The following is a 14,398-nucleotide window of genomic DNA, read 5'->3' as shown; positions in this document are numbered from 1 at the left end:
GGGACGAGTTGTACTTTTGAACGACATCATTGGTTTTACCATGTCGTGTACTAGAAAACGGGAAAAAAATTCCAAGTGCGGTGAAATTGCAAAAAAAGTGCAATCCCACACTTGTTTTTTGCTTGGCTTTTTTGCTAGGTTCACTAAATGCTAAAACTGACCTGCCATTATGATTCTCCAGGTCATTATGAGTTCATAGACACCTAGCATGACTAGGTTATATTTTACCTAAGTGGTGAAAAAAAATTCCAAACTTTGCTAAAAAAAAAAAAAAAAAAAAAAAAAATTGCGCCATTTTCCGATACTCGTAGCGTCTCCATTTTTCGTGATCTGGGGTTGGGTGAGGGCTTATTTTTTGCGTGCCGAGCTGGCGTTTTTAATTATAGCATTTTGGTGCAGATACATTCTTTTGATCGCCCGTTATTGCATTTTAATGCAATGTCGCGGCGACCAAAAAAAAGGAATTTCTGGCGTTTCGATTTTTTTTCTCATTACGCCATTTAGCGATCAGGTTAATGCTTTTTTTTATTGATAGATTGGGCGATTCTGAACGCGGCGATACCAAATATGTGTAGGTTTGATTTTTTTTATTGATTTATTTTGATTGGGGCGAAAGGGGGGTGATTTAAACTTTTATGTTTTTTTTATTTTTTTCACATTTTTAAAAACTTTTTTTTTTCACTTTTGCCATGCTTCAATAGCCTCCATGGGAGGCTAGAAGCAGGCACAGCCCGATCGGCTCTGCTACATAATGTTATGTAGGAGAAATACAGGTGTGCTATGAGCGCCGACCACAGGGTGGCGCTCACAGCTACCGAGGATCAGTAACCATAGAGGTCTCAAGGACCTCTATGGTTACAATACTGAAGCATCGCCGACCCCCAATCATGTGACGGGGGTCGGCGATGACGTCATATCCGGCCGCCCGGCCGGATGCGGTAGTTAAATGCCGCTGTCTGCGTTTGACAGCGGCATTTAACTAGTTAATAGGTGCGGGCAGATCGCGATTCTGCCCGCGCCTATTGCGGGCACATGTCAGCTGTTCAAAACAGCTGACATGTCCCGGCTTTGATGCGGGCTCAGCGCGGAGCCCTGCATCAAAGCAGGGGACCTGACGTCGGACGTACTATCCCGTCCGACGTCAGGAAGGGGTTAAGGGGCCGATATCCGATTTGACTATCTGATCTTTAAGATTTTTACTTCTCCAATATGAGAAGAGTGGGGGTTCCCCAAATTCCTTGATTCTTGGTAGGCACTTTCCCAGCATGTCCCAATGTCTCCTAATCACCTCTGCTATGGATCCACTTTCTTCCGTATATGTCGTGACTTTTTTGTATCTATGTCTATTTCCATAGATATGTCCATATCCATGTTTCTAAACCCCTTCACCCCTGGAGCTTTTTTGTTTTCATTTATCGCTCCCCTTCTTTCCAGAGCCATAATTTTTCCGTCAATATGGCCATGTGAGGGCTTATCTTTTGCGGGACAAGTTCTACTTTTGAACGACACCATTGGTTTTACCATGTCGTGTAACAGAAAATGTGAAAAAAAGTCAAAGTGCGATGAAATTGCAAAAAAAGTGCAATCCCACACTTGTTTTTTGCTTGGCTTTTTTGCTAGGTTCACTAAATGCTAAGGCTGTGTGCACACGTTGCGGATTTGATTGCCGATCCGCAGCATTTTTTGCCGCACAGAATTGCATCAAATCCGCAGTGTAGTGCACAACCAATGTAAGTCTATGGGAGCCGCAGACTTGTGCACATGCTGCGGAAAAAGCCGCACCGAAACGCAGCTTTTTTTTCCGCAGCATGTCACTTCTTTTGTGCCGAACTGCAGCGTTTATGCACCCATAGATTTGCATTGAGTCGGGCACATCCACAGCAAAACCGCAGATATAAAAAAGATCTGCAGTTTAGATGCGGATGTGGGTCCGAGAAACACTGCAGTTCGGGAGGAGGGAAGTGTGTGGGCGGTGACGGAGTGCGTGTATGTGTGTGGGGACGGGGTCTGCGGGCTGTTCGGATGTGTGTGGCGCTGTGCGGGACTGTTCAGGTGTGTGCGGGGTCTGCGGGCTGTTCGGATGTGTGCGGGACTGTTCGGATCTGTGCGGCGCTGTGCGGGATTGTTCGGGTGTGTGCGGGACTGTTCAGGTGTGTGCGGGGCTGTGCGGGGGGTCTTTTGGGGTGTGTGTGCAGGCATCATCCGATGGGACTACAAGTACGCAGCATCCAATCTGCAGCTAATTCGGATGTAATCCGGACAGTGGACACGCACCCTACACTATCCATACATCTATCAATAGATATATCTATCCAGATATATCTATAGATAGATATAGGAATAGGTAGATGTATGTATCTATAGATCTATCTATATGTAGATCTGTCTATCCATTTCATCTATCATCTATCTGTCTATCTGTGTGTAATGGAGTGTGGGTTGGACAAATGTAAAAGAGGAGGTTGGACAATAATGACAGCACAAATCTTTTTTTTTTGTTTAATAATACATCTTTATTTAGCTTTCAAAAACGCACAAACATGCAAAAACCGCAACAAAAAACAAAGAACTGCATCAAAGCCACACAAAAAACCCGCATCAAAACCGCTCAAAAAAAAATGAAAAAACTGTGAAAAAAATGCATCCAAAACACAGCGGCGTTTTCTACATGGAGATGCAGATTTTGTGCAGAAAATTCTGCACCCAAATCTGCAACGTGTGCACACAGCATAAAACTGACCTGCCATTATGATTCTCCAGGTCATTACGAGTTCATAGACACCAAACACGTCTAGGTTATTTTTTATCTAAGTGGTGAAAAAAAATTCCAAAGTTTGCTAAAAAGAAATAAAATAATTGCGCCATTTTCTGATACCCGTAGCGTCTATATTTTCTGAGATATCGTGTCGGGTGAGGGATATTTTTTTTTGCGCGCCGAGCTGACGTTTTTAATGATACCACTTTTGTGCAGAAACGTTTTTTTGATCGCCCGTTATTGCAGTTTAATGCAGTGTCGCGGCGACCAAAAAAACATAATTTTGTCTTTTGTTTTTTTTTTCTCGCTATGCCGTTTAGCGATCATGTATTTTTTTTTTGTTGTATTTAAAACAGCTGACATGTTGCGGCTTTGAAGTTGGCTCACCGCCGAATATGTTTCAGTTTAAAAAAAAAAAAAATGGCGTGGGCTCCCGTGAAATTTTCTGCGCCAGAGGGGGAAAGTCGACGGCCGGGGGCCAATATTTGTAGCCTGCTATGTCTGCGTAGCCTTTACTGGCTATTAAAATAGGGGGACCCCACAAAAAAAATGACGTGGGGTCCCTCTATATTTTATAGCCAGAAAGGCTACGCAGACAGCTGCGGGCTGATATTCATAGCCTAGAGAGGGGCCATGGATTTTGGTCCCCCCCCCCCCCCGGCTACAAATACCAGTCCGCAGCCGCCCCAGAAATGGCGCATCTGTAAGATGCGCCAATTCCGGCACTTAGCCCCTCTCTTCCCACTCCCGTGTAGCGGTGGGATATGGGGTAATAAGGGGTTAATGTCACCTTGCTATTGTAAGCTGACATTAAGCCGGGTTAATAACGGAGAGGCGGCAATAAGACGTCTATCCGTTATTAATCCAATAGTAAGAAAGGGTTAATAAAACACACACACATTAGGAAAAAAGTATTTTATTATTCTTCATTTAACCATACTTACCATACTTCAGCGCCTGCAAAAAACGAAAAATAATAAACCGTATACTACCTGTCCGCCGTAGTCCAATTAATAACGAGTGTCCCACGACGATCTCCCCTATAGAACAGTGACATCGGTTGATGTCACTGCTCTATAGGCCTCCAGTGACACACTGACAGGAGACAAAGGCTCCTGCAGTGCATCACTGAGAGGTTAACCTTAGTTCATAGTCTCACTTTATGGCAATTGCTGCCTGTGCCTCACACAGCAATGGCATAAAGTGAGACTAGGGACTATTTTCTCACAGGGGCGTAGGAATACATTGTGGGGAATACATTGTGGAAGGATACCTTCCTCCCCTCATTGTGTTCCTGGAGCCCCTGGAAAGCAGTCGCATCAGCTGATGCTCCTGCTCTCCACGGTAGATCGTCGAGGGACACTCGTTTTAATTGGATTTCTGCGGATCAGGGAGTATAGTGTTTGTTTATTATTTTAATATTTTTTACAGATGACAATGGCTTCGGGGATCAAAGTGACAAGTGATGGTGTGTATATACTCTATGTTATATGTACTGTATGTCTGTATGTACTGTATGTATGTACTGTATGTGGCATGTCGCATGATGTCACATGTTGCATGTCATCGCATGGGGCATGTTGTCGCATGCCGTCACATGGTGCATGTCGCATGATATCACATGTCGCATGGTGCATATCGCATGATGTCACATGTTGCATGTCGTCGCATGGCGCATGTTGCCGCATGTCGCATGCTGCATGTCGTCGCATGCTGCATGTCGTCGCATGTTGTCACATGTAGCGTGCTGCATGTGGCATGGTGCATGTCACATGGTGTCACATGTTGCATGGCGCATGTCGTAGCACGGCGCATGTCATCGCATGCTGCATGTCGGCGCATGTTCTGTTTGTGTGTTCTATGTATGTATGTACTGTATGTATATGTGTTTTTTTTTTTACATTCAACACATTAGCCGGATGATGGGACTACTACTGTCCCATCATTCGCTAATGTGTCACTCATTGTCACTGTAGCAGGCAGGGCCCGATGGGACTTGTAGTCCCATCGGACCATGCCTGCACACAGAGACAACGCTGCCGCCACCACCACCGCACAGCCACACTCCAGCACCTTCGGTTTCATCGCGCAGACCCCCACCGTCGCACCGGCCGGCACCGGATGCAGACGCACCGGCCGGCACCGGATGCAGACGCACCGGCCGCCGCCACAGCACCGGACGCCGACGCACCGGCCGCCGCCATGGCACCAGAAGCCGACGCACCGGCCACGGCACCGGACACCGACGCACTGGCCGCCGCCACGGGACCGGCCGCCGCCACGGGACCGGCCGCCGCTGCACATCTCGGCCAGCAGATCCCAGTACAGATACCTGGCCTGCACACACAGCCCCGCCCCCCCAGCAAAGTCCCACCCGCCCCCAGCACAGCGCCGCAGGCAGACCCCAGGCCCGCCCACAGCCCAGTCACTCTTGAGTGACTGCTGACTGTGCGGCTTGGACACGCCTGTTACTGACGTCACGTCAATTTCCAGAGTCTGGAAATTGACGTGACGTCGGCGGAAATTAGCGGTGGCTGCAGCCTGGGGGTCACGTGACCCGGACTTAGCCGCCGCCATAGCGCCGCTCACAGGCGAAAACGGCAACAGAAGGTATTTATAAAATTGATTAGGGGCCTCAGGGGGATACATTGGGGGGTTAACTGAAAGTAGTGGACAACCCCTTTAATAATTATGTTACTATGTAATGGCCCCAACATGTGGGTGCCTAGCTGTGCACCTAACTACAATACCCAGCATGCCCTCACAAACTGTGGATTTCAGGGAATGCAATAGTAAGTGACCCCTCGGAAGTAGATAAGTGGTTGAGACATTCCTCTGGCATTTCTGTTTGCTTGAATTTGTACAAATCTAATAAAATTACATTTTATTGGTCATAAATGGCATATGACTTGTGAAGACAATTACAATTGATTGCAATTTTGGGGACAGTAATTATATCTAAAAGCCATAAAATGGTAAGTTCTGCTGTCCACGTCTACCAGTGGCTTTATTACCAGAGCAGCATGCTCTTCCTGCTATGATATCTTTTCCTTTTATCATTACATCCATTTTATATTTAATTCATTCATTATTCTTTGACATTGGCTTCTCTGTATAAATTGTAACATGAAAAATGTCTTAAATAAAGAGTGTATTAAAAAAAATCTACAACTAATAACGATGGTGTTCCCTATTAATATTACATTTAGCAGCTATTTCAATTCCCATCTCATCGCCAGTCTGTAGCACCAGGTTGGCGCAGGCTGAATTTAGTGAGATTTTAGCCTCGGTGAGATTTAAATTTATGTCTAGTCACACAACACAGGACCATGAATAATTTAATAGTCGGGTAGGTATGCTTCAATTTTATTTAGTGACCATCAGAATTATAGCAAAGCTGCAGATTCCATAAATGAATAATATAAAAAAAATTGAGAGTTTTCATTTTTCTCAATAGGAAACTGAAAAATGGAAATCACGTCCTATTATACTTTTACAATTTTGAATCATTGTGGCTCTGGAAGACTGAATGAATGGTAAATGAGAGGTTTCATTAGTGTAAAGTGTTATATCAAGGGTATACACCGAAATGATTGGCCCCGCTCCCCACTGAGAGATCGAGCAATTATCTCTCTTCTACTTACAATAAATGTCCTGTATAATTTCATAGACGTCCATCAGGGTTTAGAGCGGCATTTTCTTACACGTCTCTTCATTTAATGATTAAGACATATGTCTCAATACGTCTTTCCGTATAGTGCTTTTGAATATGGGAAAAATATGTGAAAAAAATGCAGCTCTGAACCTTAATAAATGTGTTATGCAGTCACACAGGACATTGAAGGAGTTGTCCAGTCCTGACAAAACTTTCGGCAACCACTTTTAGAATTATACTCGCTCTTACGATTCCGCTCCCCTGGCCGGTTTGACCAGTCATTACATGACCTCCTATGTGGTTTGCCTACTAGCGACAATGTGCCCACTAGCTTCCTATCCACATCTCTCAATAGAAATGTTATTGAAGTGGATGAGAATCACATATTAGCAGTCACATAATGGCCTCTCAAATCGGTAAGTGGAGCTGAATCTTAACAGTATGTATCATTAACAGACACATGAAAAAAATAGCGGGTGAGTATTGCACACAAGAAATTTTTGACACATGAATCACCTACAGAAGCATTAAACGTGATAAAGTGCAAAGTATTTGAGAGTTATAATAGAGTTAAGTGGTAAACAGTACCAAAAGGGTCATAAAAGACCAAGAGTCACCCCCAAAAAAATAGCTGTAAATGCAAAGATGTACTGTCGGAATGGCTAACAACACTCATTGTACGTTTCGCAACAGCTTCATCCAGGGTCCCTATTCCATCTATCAATGCGACTTCTGGTTTATTATGATCCTATTGTTACAGGTTTTAAATACTTTTTCTCTTTCTTCCAATTATTCCTGCCTGATGTGACTCCTTTGTCAAACATTTTTTGTATGCATAACTCTGTTGGCTCACCCATCATTTTTTCCATGTGTTTACATATGTTGTCACTTTTTATATGTCTTAATATTAATATTCAATAAAAGCTATATGCATCTTTTATGTAAATCACTTATGTCCAGCACATTGTTTCTTGATAGCTTGATCAGTGCATGTGAATTTGGATTTACTACCTTTTGCCTCAGTGGGATACTTCCCTCTGGTTTACTCAGTATGTATAATCCTAAAAGTGGTTGCTGAAAATTTTGCCTGGCTGGACAATCCCTAACTTTAAATTAAAAAAATATTTGCCTGAGCTATCAACTGGGAGTTGGGTCTATCCTTTCTGGGTGTACCCTTGATAAGTATATTCAACAAAAGACAATGATAAAGAAATTAATATGGAAATGTTTAATAAATATGTTTTTGGATAAGAGGTGTCCAAATGGCGATGCCCAATGAAGACAGTGAAAATAAGCTTTTGAGACACTTTATGACCCGCGTCCAAACTACCTTCCACCATCACCACCTGGTAGAGGGTTATAAGAAAAAAGTGTTCAAAAAGTGAAGTCATCCTTAATATATATGATATTAAGGTGCATATCCAAATCAAGTGGAGGAATCTTGTGAAGTATGCTACAAAAATGAAAAGTCAAAAGCTATCGTGTGTGTATAGGCATCTTTACTCATAAGTGGTGGCCCTTCCTGAGTTAGAGAACATGACGCAGTGACATTATGTTGTTACTTTACTTTTTATCTATTCATAATAAGAATTGAATGTTAAAGCATGACAGATGAGCCACAAAACCATTAACAGAAGTTCCTTGTTCCAGTAGTGTGACAATGGTTCCATCGATCAATCACAGTACTGAAAATTGCCTCAATAACTAATGACTTTCTATCATGGTCAACGCTGAGTCCAGTCTAGTCTAACCTGTCTTTAGGTCTCCTGGAAACAGATTACATAGTTTTCCTAAAAATTGTTGATTTCTGATCCCTGACTTCAAAATAATTTCTTCCACAGCCTTTCAGGTCATTCCTGAGCTGTTTCACATAAAACTTTATTATTAGAATCTTCACTTTTTATCTTTTCATGGTTTTTCTTTATTGAACTTTAAAGCCCGACCCACGAGAGTAGAATACTACTTAGAAAATGTGACCTCCTGCTGTACAATTCACTAGAATAAAGCCGTGCTACTTAAGAAAAGTGTCCTCTTTATTTCTGGACCATAAAGTCGACCAGATGAGGATAAAATAACATTTGAAAAATGTGACTTCCTGATACAATTCAGTACAATAAAACTCTGTGGCTAAAGACATCCCCATCTCACGCGACCCCCCCAACGAACCTAACCATTACAGTAAATGGCTGCCCACTCTCCCCAGTCCCACAAGCTCGCTGCCTCGGGGTAATCCTTGACGCTGATCTCTCCTTCAAACCACATATCCAAGCCCTTTCCACTTCCTGCCGACTTCAACTCAAAAATATTTCACGAATCCGTTCATTCCTCAACCAAGAATCTGCAAAAACCCTAGTCCATGCCCTCATCATCTCTCGCCTTGACTACTGCAACCTCCTGCTCTGTGGCCTCCCCTCGAACACTCTCGCACCCCTCCAATCTATTCTAAACTCTGCTGCCCGACTAATCCACCTGTCCCCCCGCTATTCCCCTGCCTCTCCCCTCTGTCAATCCTTTCACTGGCTCCCCATTGCCCAGAGACTCCAGTACAAACCCTAACCATGACGTACAAAGCCATCCACAACCTGTCTCCTCCATACATCTGTGACCTCATCTCCCGGTACTTACCTACACGCAACCTCCGATCCTCACAAGATCTCCTTCTCTACTCCCCTCTTATCTCCTCTTCCCACAATTGCATACAAGATTTCTCTCGCGTATCACCCCTACTCTGGAACCCTCTACCACAACACATCAGACTCTCGCCTACCATCGAAATCTTCAAAAAGAACCTGAAGACCCACCTCTTCCAACAAGCCTACAACCTGCAGTAACCACCGATCAACCAAACCGCTGCATGACCAGCTCTATCCTCACCTACTGTATTCTCACCCATCCCTTGTAGATTGTGAGCCCTCGCGGGCAGGGTCCTCTCTCCTACTGTACCAGTTGTGACTTGTATTGTTTAAGATTATTGTACTTGTTTTTATTATGTATACCCCTCCTCACATGTAAAGCACCATGGAATAAATGGCGCTATAACAATAAATAATAATAATAATAATAATAAAGACATGCACAGATCAGCCGTAACAATAAATCCATTGACACGAGCAGGATATGACATTATTTTTTGACAATGGCACCTGCCAAGAGGTGGGATATAGTATAGTAGACAGCTGATCTGTTGGAAGCAGGAAAAATTGGCAATTGTAAAGATCAGAGTAATTTAGACTAAAAATGTGACAGCCAGACGACTGGGTTAAAGTATCTCTAAAGTGTTAGTGTTTGTGAGGTGTTTACAGTATGCAGTAATTAGAAACTACCAAAAGGGTTCGGAGAATGGACAATCAATGGAAAGAAAACAGAATCTTGGTTGCCCAAATATATTTTATGTGCGTAGGGAGCAGAGGCTAGATCATCTGGTTCAAACTCACAGAAGAACTACTGGAGCACAAATTGATTAAAAAGTTAATGTTGGCTCAGGGGTCAGGGGAAGATGAATGGTTGACTGATAGGTCAGACCTACAGTTCTCTATGATGAGGAAGTGCATTTATTGATCCACCTACCTTAAACTGATATAAAGAGACGTAAGCTTTCATGGATGCTGGAAATGCTTATCCTTGCGTTGTGTTTCAAGGCCCTATGCTGGCATGTATTAGTGGTATAATCCTGTGCACACTTCCCCTGCTTTGTCACCTACTCTGCAGGTGCGGATAGAGGAGATTATCCCTACCTGTATCTGTAAATGTAATGAATACTTTCAGTGCCCGGGTAGATGAGAATGGAGCCAAGAAGCATCAAATGATTACCTATGTGCCCACCAATATCTTGAGTGCTATGGGTGCAGTTGACACCTCCATCCAGTGTTTTCACCGATAATACATAGGCAGCAGGGGGACTGCAAATGCAGCACAAGAGTGAGAATTCATGGTCACATTTTTGAAATATCAACATGAAGTATCCAATCAGTAGGCTCCACAATTATGGGGAAGACTGATGACTTGACAGATGTCCAGAAGGCAGTCACTGACACACTCCACAAGGAGGGTAAGCCACAAAAGGTCATTGCTAAAGAAGCCGGCTGTTCACAGAGTGCTGTATCCAAGCATATTAATGGAACATTGAGTGGAAGGAAAAAGTGTTGTAGAAAAAGCTGAACAAGCAACCGGGATAACTGCAGCCTTGAAAGGATTGTTAAGAAAAGGCCATTCAAAAATGTGGGGGAGATTCACAAGGAGTGGACTGCTGCTTGTGTCGTTGCTTCAAGAGCCACCACACACAGACGTATCCAAGACATGGGCTACAAGTGTCACACTCCTTGTGTCAAGCCACTCATGACCAATAGACAATGCCAGAAGCGTCTTACTTGGGTAAAGGAGAAAAAGAACTGGACTGTTGCTCAGTGGTCCAAGGTGTTGTTTTCAGATGAAAGTAATTTTTGCATTTCATTTGGAAATCAAGGTCCCAGACTCTGGAGGAAAAGTGGAGAGACAGACAATCCAAGCTGCTTGAGGTCTAGTGTGAAGTTTCCACAATCAGTGATGGTTTGGGGAGCCATGTCATCTGCTGGTGTAGGTCCACTGTGTTTTATCAAGACCAAAGTCAGCGCAGCCGTCTACCAGGAAATTTTAGAGCACTTCATGCTTCCCTCTGCCGACAAGCTTTTTGGACATTGAAATTTCATTCTCCAGCAGAACGTGTCACCTGTCCACACTGCCAAATGTACCAATACCTGATTTAAAAACAACAATATCACTGTAGTTGATTGGCCAGCAAACTCACCTGACCTTAACCTCAGAGAATCTATGGGGTATTGTCAAGAGGAAGATGAGACACCAGAGCCAAACAATGCAGAAGAGCTGAAGGCTGTTATCAAACCAACCTGGGCTTCCATAACACCTCAGCAGTGCCACAGGCTGATCGCCTCCATGCCAGGCCGCATTGATGCAGTAATTGATGCCAAAGTAGCCCGACCAAGTATTGAGTGCATTTTCAGAATATACATTTCAGTAGGCCAACATTTTTGATTTTTAAACCATTTTCCAAGCTGGTGTTATAAAGTATTCTAATTTACTGAGATAATGACTTTTGGGTTTTCATTGGCTGTAAGCCATAATCATCATTTTTTTGGAAAAAATGTGGTCAATTTAAGGAGCGCTATGGCCTTTCATTGCAACATCCCAATCAAACCACCTGGTGCTTCTCATGCTGCGCTCTTCCATGTTTATTGTCTTATAATCATCAACATTAACCCCTTTCTGACCTCGGACGGGATAGTACGTCCGAGGTCAGATCCCCCTCTTTGATGCAGGGCTCCGGCGGTAAGCCTGCATCAAAGCCGGGACATGTCCGCTGTTTTGAACAGCTGACATGTGCCCACAATAGCGGCGGGTGAAATCGCGATTCACCCACCGCTATTAACTAGTTAAATGCCGCTGTCAAACGCAGACAGCGGCATTTAACCGACGCTTCCGGCCAGGCGGCCAGAAATTAGCGCATCGCTGACCCCCGTCACATGATCGGGAGTCAGCGATGCTTCTGTATAGTAACCATAGAGGTCCTTGAGACCTCTATGGTTACTGATCCCCGGTAGCTGTGAGCGCCACCCTGTGGTCAGCGCTCACAGCACACCTGCATTTCTGCTGCATAGCAGCGATCTGATGATCGCTGCTATGTAGCAGAGCCGATCGAGTTGTGCCTGCTTCTAGCCTCCCATGGAGGCTATTGAAGCATGGCAAAAGTAAAAAAAGAAAAAAAAGTAAAAAAAAATGTGAAAAAAATAAAAAAATATAAAAGTTTAAATCACCCCCCTTTCGCCCCATTCAAAATAAATCAATTAAAAAAAAATCAAACCTACACATATTTGGTATCGCCCCATTCAGAATCGCCCGATCTATCAATAAAAAAAAGCATTAACCTGATCGCTAAACAGCGGAACGAGAAACAAATTCAAAACGCCAGAATTACGGGGTTTTTTGTCGCCGCGACATTGCATTAAAATGCAATAACGGGCGATCAAAAGAACGTATCTGCACCGAAATGGAATCATTAAAAAATGCCAGCTCGGCACCCAAAAAATAAGCCCTTAACTGACTCCGGATCATGAAAAATGGAGACGCTACGGGTATTGGAAAATGGCATTTTTTGTTTTTGTTTTTGTTTTAGCAAAGTTTGGAATTTTTTTTCACCACTTACATAAAAAATAACCTAGACATGTTTGGTGTCTATGCACAAGTACTGACCTGGAGAATCATAATGGCAGGTCAGTTTTAGCATTTAGTGAACCTAGCAAAAAAGGCAAACAAAAAACAAGTGTGGGATTGCACTTTTTTTTGCAATTTCACTGCACTTGGAATTTTTTCCCGTTTGCTAGTACACGACCTGCTAAAACCAATGATGTCGTTCAAAAGTACAACTCGTCCCACAAAAAATAAGCCCTCACATGGTCAAATTGACCGAAAAATAAAAAAGTTATGGCTCTGGGAAGGAAGGGAGCGAAAAATGAACACGGAAAAACTGAAAATCCCAAGGTCATGAAGGGGTTAACAGAAATAGACACTTGAAATAGATCACTCTGTAATGACTATATGAGTTTCACTTTTTTGTATTGAAGAACTGAAATAAATTAACTTTTCGAGGATGTTCTAATATTGTGAGAAGCACCTGTGTGTATGATATACTCCTTATCTTGTATCAGTGTGTTAGGCTACTTTCACACTTCCGTCGGTACGGGGCCGTCGCAAACCGTCGACCCGACGGACGTTGTGCTAAATTTAGCACAACGTGGGCAGCGGATGCAGTTTTACAACGCATCCGCTGCCCATTCTGCAGGGAGGAGGGGGCGGAGTTCTGGCCGCACATGCTCAGTCGGAAATGGTGGACACGTCGCGCAAAAAAGCGTTACATTGAACGTTTTTTTGTGCGTCGCGTCCGCCAAAATACGATGGATCCGTCGCAGGACGGATGTGACATGTGCCCATCCGTCGTGATCCGTCGCTAGTACAAGTCTATGGGCAAAAAACGCATCCTGCAAGCACATTTGCAGGATCCGTTTTTTGCCCATAACGACGGAGGACAAAAGACGGAAGTGTGAAAGTAGCCTTAGTTGTTGGAACATACACTGATGAATAAAAGTCAAAATGTTTTGAGCTTTTGACTTTCAGGCTCCATATCTCACCATCCACTACAGTTTCGACGGTGAGACTACAGTCATTTTATAGACAATCATCTTGACTGTCTGATACATAAATTTGACTTGCAACTATTTAGCATATGATTAGTTATGCAGATTGTCATGCCACTGCATTGTTGCTGTTTTGCTCCTAAAAATCTAAATTTCATTTTTAATTATTATGTAAATCCACCTTTGGCTTTCAACACTGCCTGAATCATTCTGGGCATGCCCTCGATCAGATTCAAGAAATCTGATCCCAGATCTCTTCTACACATTCCCAAAGTTGGTGAATCCTGGTTAACCCACTGGGGTATGTATACAGGTTTTTCTTCAACTCTACCCACAAGCGTTTGAACACTATATCGTCCTTTTCATACCCATGGTACTCAAGTGTATGAAGTAACTCGTCTTGTAGGATAAAGTATTTTTCAGACTATAAGACACACCAGACCATAAGACGCACCTAGGTTTTAGAGGAGTAAATTAGGAAAAGAAATGTTTACAAAAAATGTGGTCAATTCTGTACTTAATAGCCCCTATCCTTGTATATATGGTCCCCTCATACCCATCCTGGTATGCATTGTCCCCCTCATTCCTATCCTGGTATGCATTGTCCCCCTCATCCCTATCCTGGTATGCATTGCCCCCCTCATTCCTATCCTGGTATGCATTGTCCCCCTCATCCCTATCCTGGTATGCATTGTCCCCCTCATACCCATCCTGGTATGCATTGCCCCCCTCATACCCATCCTGGTATGCATTGCCCCCCTCATTCCTATCCTGGTATGCATTGTCCCCCTCATCCCTATCCTG

This window comes from Ranitomeya variabilis, chromosome 6 (genome assembly GCF_051348905.1).
Source record: "Ranitomeya variabilis isolate aRanVar5 chromosome 6, aRanVar5.hap1, whole genome shotgun sequence".
Lineage (NCBI taxonomy): Eukaryota > Metazoa > Chordata > Amphibia > Anura > Dendrobatidae > Ranitomeya > Ranitomeya variabilis.
The sequence above is the reverse complement of the archived record's forward strand: the minus strand, read 5'-3'. Positions refer to the sequence as shown.